This window comes from Littorina saxatilis, linkage group LG17 (genome assembly GCF_037325665.1).
Source record: "Littorina saxatilis isolate snail1 linkage group LG17, US_GU_Lsax_2.0, whole genome shotgun sequence".
In the NCBI taxonomy this organism is placed as follows: domain Eukaryota; kingdom Metazoa; phylum Mollusca; class Gastropoda; order Littorinimorpha; family Littorinidae; genus Littorina; species Littorina saxatilis.
Window position 1 is genome coordinate 4,563,317 of NC_090261.1, and position 8,747 is coordinate 4,572,063.

General features: G+C 42.2%; 1 long non-coding RNA gene across 2 annotated transcripts; it reads right to left on the reverse strand.

The window, feature by feature from the left end:
- Positions 1–733: 733 nt before the first annotated feature.
- LOC138953774 (uncharacterized) lies at positions 734–3,354 on the reverse strand. 2 transcript variants are annotated; one of them, XR_011451608.1, is made up of 4 exons: positions 3,276–3,354; positions 2,529–2,625; positions 1,794–1,840; positions 734–853 (listed from the first exon to the last, which is right to left on the reverse strand). It is a non-coding gene; the product is annotated as an uncharacterized lncRNA (long non-coding RNA). The 2 variants fall into 2 exon arrangements; XR_011451607.1 differs by lacking the exon at positions 3,276–3,354 and having other exon boundaries at positions 2,529–3,248.
- Between the last annotated feature and the right edge of the window lie 5,393 nt (positions 3,355–8,747).

The following is an 8,747-nucleotide window of genomic DNA, read 5'->3' on the forward strand; positions in this document are numbered from 1 at the left end:
ATAATATGTTTTAGATGTTAAACAAAAGTGTAATTTATAACAATCACACACACACAAAACTTACTTGAAAACTTTCAGAACCAACACATTTTTTTCCACCAAGTCCGTATTTCACCACGCAGTGGCCGTTGTCGCACCACGTGCACACGGCCTGACCGGGAATGGATATCGATATCTTGGCGATACTGTCGCCAATGAGCTGGCGCCTTTCTTTCATGTTGATAATGACAGTCACTTCTTCTGACAGCCAGTTGGCTTTCCACTTGTTTTTCACACTTTGGTCGTCGATCGTAAGAGCTTCCACAGCCGACAAAACAATACGGAATCCAGACGCCATGATGCTACATTTTTCACCTTCGGCGTTTGGAGATCAGCAGCCAATCAAAACAACCCGCAAACCGCCATCGGTGAACAATTAAGCCTAGGCGATAATCGTCGGAGATCGACAGCCAATCAAACGCGACCCATGATACTGTTATGGGTTCACGCGAGTGCTGGGGTGGGAATGCACTGACTTCAGACGCAGACAGCAGTTCAGCTGAACGGTTCATACCACCACCCCTTTATTTTCTCAACGAATTTGCATCGATCTCAAGAATGGTCTGTGAGCTAAGGAAAATATCGGAATTCCGATAAAATTCGGACCAGTCCCATGTCTGTTTAATAGGATAAAACACGAAAGTCGTACCCAAGAATCGTCAAATACTTTTGCTAACAGCTATACCTAAACATAAGAAAATAAGATCTGCATCTCTTGTTATGAAGATGATGGCACTGGTCCACCGAAGTGCATGCCATATATGCTTTACTGTGCGCTCTCCCTCTCAATGGTCTTTCTCTGGCTGACTCGATTCTGAGGAGATAAAAGAAAAACACATTCAGTACAAGCTGTAAAAAATAACAACAAAACTAGTATTACTTAAAGTAGCTGCTGGTTTCTGAGTATTTGATTGAAGGCCCAATCCGACTTGTAAGAAGTTTGCCCGACTGTCGCAGATTTGGTCAGGTAATTGCATGGAGTAAAATCATGCCTCAATTTGGTAACATACAAACTGCAATATTCTAAGGCTGTGAGTGTGAGAATACATTGGCGCCACTTTTTAAAAACTTTCTTTTTGTGTGCGCGCATGTTTTAGTGCCAAAAATGAATAGGCCGAGTGCTCTCTCTGCAAAACTTGTGTGAAGCTTCAAAGCTCTATCAATGGTTTGAAAGAAAAAACATACTTTTCCATTTTTGACGTTCTTGTTCCCTTCCCTGTGAAATTTACTGTCCGTAGGTTACCGGATTTTGTTAATGTCCGTGAAAACCTCAACTATTTATTGCTGAGTGCCTAGTGATAGCTATTCCCCTCAACGACCTAGCACTGCTGAATCCTGATTCTTCCCATTGTTTGATTCTGTAATGAAATTGTGTAGTTGGTAGTTATGTGAGCTTCTTCTTGGGGGGGGGGGGGGGGGGGGGGGTTATTAAACCATCATATCACAAAGTAAGACTTCATTGTAATGTGCAGATATTTGTTCAGGTGCCCACCATTTTCTATGTGAAAACATGTTGCTAACTAACATGAACCCAACCATAAAATGTGATGTAGGTGAGTAGCCCATCTAGAAAAAAGAACCTGTTCTAATTCGGAATTAGAACAGGTTCGTTTTTCTAGATGGGCTACTCACCTACATCACGTTTCATGGTTGGGTTCATGTTAGTTAGCAACATGTTTTCAAATTCTCATCAGGCAATCACGGCTGACACTAAACACAGAACAGGTGGGAAAGACATAATTCAATTTACTCACCTTCCTTGCATTGTGAGACTGGCCATATGAATCTGCTGAAGTAGTTCCTGCACATATTTAATCAAATATTCATCTTAATAACGTGTTAATATCGCTTGTTCTAGCAAATCAGACTTGACAGTTTTCTGAAGGCTTGCACAACTTAAGAGCTTGCCTGTCCCCAATCGTCCTTTGTCGCTGCCCTACACGCCACCAGGCGTGAAAAGCACTGAAGTGAAGTGAACTGTCCCCAATCATTACAATAAGAAACAACATCTAGTATGCAAGTATTTTCAGGGTATAAAGGTTTTAATATGATGTCGGTTCTTCTGGGGGCATGGAGAAACACCTTACACAAAGTAGAACATACACAACAAATTCCAAACAATTGAGGTCACACCATAGTTTTACTCACAAACAAACAACAGCAATACAATAAACAGTCTGCAAACGCCTACATGTTGTCTACACTAGGTATAAAGAAACAAAGAATCACACGAAGACGGACTTTGTCAAGTAGACCATTATAGCGAATGAGCAACAGCTGATGATCCAGACCACCAAATTGACATGATTTCCCCTTATTCAGTTTGTGATTGTAGTCATATTGACGATGCATGACTTCAATTTTTCCAAGTAAGTCTCTTGGTGCGTTTACGGATACATTCATTGTCACAATTACGACATGCTAATGTCTAACCTGGGTAAACTTTAATTCATGACTTTTTTTAACTGGCATAGACATTATGAGCATACCAGAATTATTTTCCTGTTAGACTGTCTTCTTCTTTTTCTCCTTCTGCGTTCGATATTCATGGCTGTCATATCGTCAGGTCAGTGGCTGCCATGAAGTCTGCATAAACCAATTAAATAAATAATTAAGGAAAAAAACACCCTTACATCATAATAAATCAGAACCATCAAAACCACCCCCCACCCATCCAATCAAACCTGCATACAAAAACACTTCAAAATAAAAAAAATGAAAACATTTAATTCCACTTCAAAAATATAAAAGTTGTTATGCTTTATTTTCATTATCTCTTTACACACACAAAAATTGCTGTGCAAATCTTTTTAAAAACATCAATGCCCGAGACATCAGTAACCTGTTTATGTTGTTGACCTTGTAGCTTTTCAGTTTAAGAGGCTGTTCAAAAAACCGTTTCCCTGGAATCTGCACTATGATAACCATGAATAATACCGTAGGGAAAATATTACATCACCAAGACCTAAAAAAATAACACCAACCGACACTCCTCACCCTTATTTCACCCACTATGCCAACCCAAAGACTGAAAAATAATAATCAAATACAGAATGAACAAAAATGCTTGATTTCATTTCTTCAATGATAAGTTGAAAATCTTCATTCTTCATAATAATGTTATTGGCATAATGTGTAATTGCCACAATTTACAGAGTTTTATGAAAAAATGATGCGATAAAAATCAAAGGGAAAACATTTGTTCATAATTGTTTGTATACTGATACCTTATTTACCTTGTGGCTTGTGTGCCCCAGGTTTAGGAGCTGCTCAAACGTCCGTTGCTCCTCAGTCTGCAAGAAATTAAGCGATGGCCTGAAGGAGAATGGAAAAAAAATCATTTGTCAGCACCCTGTGTATGTGTGTGGGTGGGAATGTTAGATAAATAGACAGGGGGGGGGGGGGGTGTGGGTGTGTGCAATAGCTACCACGCCTAATGCAGTCTGCAAAACAAGTGCAACACTTCTACAGAGCTTTTATGGTACAAAGCTTCAAATAAGAAACACATTACAATCAAATGAAAGCTGAGCCTGTCATTGCAAAATAAGAAGGAATATACAACAATCCAGTGGCATGTAAAATATTGTTCCTTCAGAAAGATGGCTCTGACAGCAGAAACAATTTAACTTGAAGTTTGAGTCCAAAATTATTTCTCTACATTAGCGAACGTAGGCTACTTGCAGTTATACCCCTCACACATGACATATTCACAGACTGAATAACAGTTTGTTCCCAATGTTGCTTCCGTGTCGGTTAGATCCATCTCGGTTAGATCCATCTGCAGAGTACGGATTGTCATCCGTTTAAAAAGGAAAAACAATCAGAACTTGTCATCAGTGATCAACCTACCTTGCAAGAGTGGGGTGAAACACTCACTTCCTGCCAACATGTCTGCAAAAAAAGGAAACAATGCCAATGAAAGCTTAAAATGATTCTTTTGTTCAATATGTGTACACGTGCTTCATTTCTGGGGTGAAAGTGTAAAATATATCGATGGATTGATAGAACAATATAGCCTCAAGTTCACCTCACCAAAAAAACCTTATCAATCAACATTGTCATCACTCGATCAGCTATTCCATCTCTTTCATCTGTGTGTGTGTGATGGTGTGAGCGTGTGTGTGTTTGTGTACGTGTGTGTGTGTGTTTGTGAACAAGCTTTGAAAAACGTATGTTTACCTTGCTCTAGATCTACTGATTTTCGTAGGCGAAGACTTCTCTGCCGTGAGGGCGGCTTCGTTTCCCTGGGCAGAATTCAACATCTTGTACAGATCTGCCGGTGATTTTCATTTCCTCCGCTTCGTGAGTCACTTGATCCACAGATTTAACGAACATTGAATGTTCTTTTAGTTCTTGTGACGGAAGTACAATCAAGGAATTAAGTGGGCATTCCTGAGTCCTCTGCTGGCTTCATGTCCACAAAGTAAATCGCACAAACTTGCAGGGTTTGGGGGGTAGTTTATTACTTTCAGTGAAGAAGAACAGCTAGTCGTCGCTGCCCGTTCAGCATTCTTCGCGCGACTTTTGCAGAGGAAGGCATATGCAGGTTTTTTTTTTTCCTGCTGAATGTTGCCAGGGTGCACAAACTGAGAAAGCATTCCCGATTTTCCACAATGTTCTACTTCTTTAGAGTCTTTTGCACAACATGATTTATAACTGCCAGTGTACGTCTAATTCATGATGCCTACCTGACAGCTGGGTCAAAAGTTACGTTCGAGAAAATACTCGAACTAAGTTCCAAACAACTCGAAGAGCAGACATGTAACATGTGGGATTTTGGCAAGCGGAAACGACGTAGATCTAATGTCATTCAAGGGTGTGGGAATGTCAAGGCCAGTTTTTGACTGGTTTTGAACTGAAGTTGGGCTCCGAATGGAAATAAACACTTCCTCCAGCTGCGCGACCCATTGATAACAACAGTTGGAACTGGTAGGAAGATGAACAGGTCTTGTGAACTGGCTACACACTGTTACGGTTCAAGTTTAAGTTCAAAGTAAACACTCAACTGAGGTGGCAGGTAATGGCGGACTTGACTTCCTTCATAACCAAATATCCCTCTTCTGACAAAAAAACGCAAATGCTATGTTAAACCGGAAAATATGTAAACCGGAAAAGGAAGCGCATCAAAACCAAAATGGCAGCCCCCATGAAATCCGAAAGGTCACGGAAAAAAGTCGTGAATACTGTAATCGATTTGAGAAATGTGCATACCGAATAATGCATGATAAAGAAGGATTCTTTGTGCCCGAAAATGGGCCACAGTTGGAGATGGAAGTTCACCAAAAATTGGGACCATACTAACAAAAATACGGTGGGTAAAATTGGCGCCCCCATTTTTTGAGCAAACGCCACCCAAGGCCGCTTTGGACGGGTAGAAATTCCGTAGTTTCCAAGTCTATGGATAAAGCTCGCGTAAGAAGAATACGTCACGGTCGAAAGTCTTTGACGTCAATTAATGCATCATGACGTCATGCCTCCCTGTAGTCTTTCTCTCTCGCGCGGTGTGTGTGTTTGTGTTCATTTTGTGCACATGTGTTAGTGTTACTGTGTGTGTTTGTGTGTGTGTGTGTGTGTATTTGTGTGTGTGTGTGCGCACGCGTGCATGAGTCTGTACTCGTGTGTGTGTGTGTGTGTATGTGTGTGCGCACGCGTGCATGAGTCTGTACTGGTGTGTGTGTGTGTGCGGTGTGTGTATGTGTGTGTGTGTGTGTGTGTGTGTGTGTGCATGTGTGTGCGTGTGTGTGTGTATGTATGTGTGTGTGTATGTGAGTGTGTGTGTGGTGTGTGTGTGTGTATTTGTGTGTGCGCAGGCGTGCATGAGTCTGTACTCGTGTGTGTGTGTGTGTGGTGTGTGTGTGTATTTGTGTGTGTGTGTGCGCGCACGCGTGCATGAGTCTGTACTCGTGAGTGTGTGTGTGTGTGTGTATTTGTGTGTGTGTGTGCACGCGTGCATGAGTCTGTACTCGTGTGTGTGTGTGTGTGTGTATTTGTGTGTGTGTGTGCGCACGCGTGCATGAGTCTGTACTCGTGTGTGTGTGTGAGTGTGTGTGTGGTGTGTGCATACGTGTATGTGTGTGCGTGTATGTGTGTTTGTTTATAAAGGTGTGTATGTCTGTCTGTCCATATGTACGTATGGGTGTGTGTTTTGTGTGTATGAAGTTTTTGTGAGAGAGTGAGTGAGTGCGTGTGAGTGAGTGTGTATATGTGTGCGTGTGTGACTTGGGGTGTGTGTGTGTGTGTATGCGTGCGTGTGTGTGTGTGTGTGTGTGAGTGTGTGTGTGTGTTTGTGTGTGTGTGCGTGTGTGTGTGTGTGTGTGTTTGAGAGAGAGAGAGAGAGAGAGAGAGAGACAGAGAGAGAGAGAGAGGGGTTTGTCTTTCGCTGGGGTATGCAGTGCCTTGGCGTTGCACATCTACTTAATTATTATTATCCCAGCGAAGCTGGAGGTATCCTGTGAACGCTATACTGTAATCGATTTGAGAAATGTACATACCGAATAATACATGATAAAGAAGGATTCTTTGTGCCCGAAAATGGGCCACAGTTGGAGATGGAAGTTCACCAAACATTGGGAGCATACTAACATAAATACGGTGGGTAAAATTGGCGCCCCCATTTTTTTAGCAAACGCCACCCAAGGCCGCTTTGGACGGGTAGAAATTCCGTAGTTTCCAAGTGCATGAGTCTGTACTCGTGTGTGTGTGTGGTGTGTGTGTGTGTGTGTGTATTTGTGTGTGCGCACGCGTGCATGAGTCTGTACTCGTGTGTGTGTGAGTGTGTGTGTGGTGTGTGTGTGTGTGTATTTGTGTGTGCGCACGCGTGCATGAGTCTGTACTCGTGTGAGTGTGTGTGTGGTGTGTGTGTGTGTGTGTATTTGTGTGTGTGTGTGTGTGTGTGAGTGGTGTGTGTGTGTGTATTTGTGTGTGCGCACGCGTGCATGAGTCTGTACTCGTGTGTGTGTGAGTGTTTGTGTGTGTGTGTGTGTATTTGTGTATGTGTGTGTGTGAGTGTGTGTGTGTGCACGCGTGCATGAGTCTGTACTCGTGTGTGTGTGTGAGTGTGTGTGTGAGCGTGTGTGTTTATTTCTGTGTGTGTGCACGCGTGCATGAGTCTGTACTCGTGTGAGTGTGTGTGGGGGGTGTGTGTGTGTGTGTGTATTTGTGTGTGTGTGTGTGTGTGCGCGCACGCGTGCATGAGTCTGTACTCGTGTGTGTGTGTGTGTGGTGTGTGTGTGTGTGTGAGTGTGTGTGTGTTTTTGTGTGTGTGTGCGTGTGTGTGTGTGTGTGTGTTTGAGAGAGAGAGAGAGAGAGAGAGAGAGAAAGAGAGAGAGAGAGAGAGGTTTGTCTTTCGCTGGGGTATGCAGTGCCTTGGCGTTGCACATCTACTTAATTATTATTATTATTATTTAAGTTATTGAGACATCCCAGTGCACTAAGGGATTTATAGAGCAAATCGAGAAAATTCATTATTGAACGAAGCGCATAGCGCTGAGTTCAATAATTATTTTCGAGATTTGCTCTATAAATCCCTTAGTGCACTGGGATTGTTTCAATAACGATATTGTCAGTACCGCCAGAGAAAAAAGAAGATTCAAAACGCACACTTTGCTACGCGCATTTGGATAGGCATAACTGTGTGGTCAGGTCGTATACAGTAGGATCTACTTTTATGTGGGCTGTCTGAAGTGTGTCGTGCGTTCGTCACACGCAAACTCTTCTTTTAATTTCTGTTCGTAAATGCCAGTGTAGCGTTAAACTAAAAAGTGATGATCTTTCATAGAGACCTCATTTTAACTCGGAGAAAGGACTATGCTCTTAATTATTTGCGATTCGAAACCTTCATCGAGCTTCGACAGACTTGACTGTGCAGAGTTTTGCCCCTTGCCAAGGTCGACGGAAAGCACATTTTCAAAATAAATGATTCTCGTGTGGTATCTTCACTGATCGGGGAGTCTGGTACTAAATATGAACGGTAAGAATGCTCTGAACCCTACACGTATTATATACCCATCGTTTTATCGTTCACATTTGCCCAACATGTTAACTTATTTGCTGAACGGGATTTATGTCGTCTGCTAGTGCTACGCACTGCACTGAGTCTCATTTCAAAAACAAAAATTGCTCGTCTCGTTGCACTGAGTCTGCAAGCTGGTCTTATATGGTAAGAACGTTCTAAACCCTACACGTTTTCGATTCCGATTCTTCTTGCCTTGAAATACTAATTCGGAAACCATTCATTTACTGAACAGATGCAGTCGTTTATCAGTGTAGTCTGCTACGCCGGCCGGTGCTGATCTAGCTGCTAGTCTACGTTATCGAAATAACATTTGTGTTTTCTGTTAGCTGCTGGGATTTGTATACTAACCCATCATTTGGTAATGTGGATAATAAGCTACATGCCACTAACATGGCATAATTATGAGAGGAATCTTCGCAAGTCGAAACTGAAAAATTAGACACAGCAGGTTCTATTTCTAGATTAGTGGCAACTGTAGGCGGCACAGGCGCATGCAATCTGTCAGAAAAAACCCATTTCTGCTTTTAATTAAAAAGCAGGAAATGTATGGTCATAATCATTGGTATTGTGGAGAATATAAGCTACATGTCATTAATTAATTCTGAGGATGAGAGTACAGTCTCGCTTTGGCAAAGGGTGTAAGAATACGCTCTGTGAAAAAGTTAGCGCACTCCAAGAGTGCGCTAACAGATTT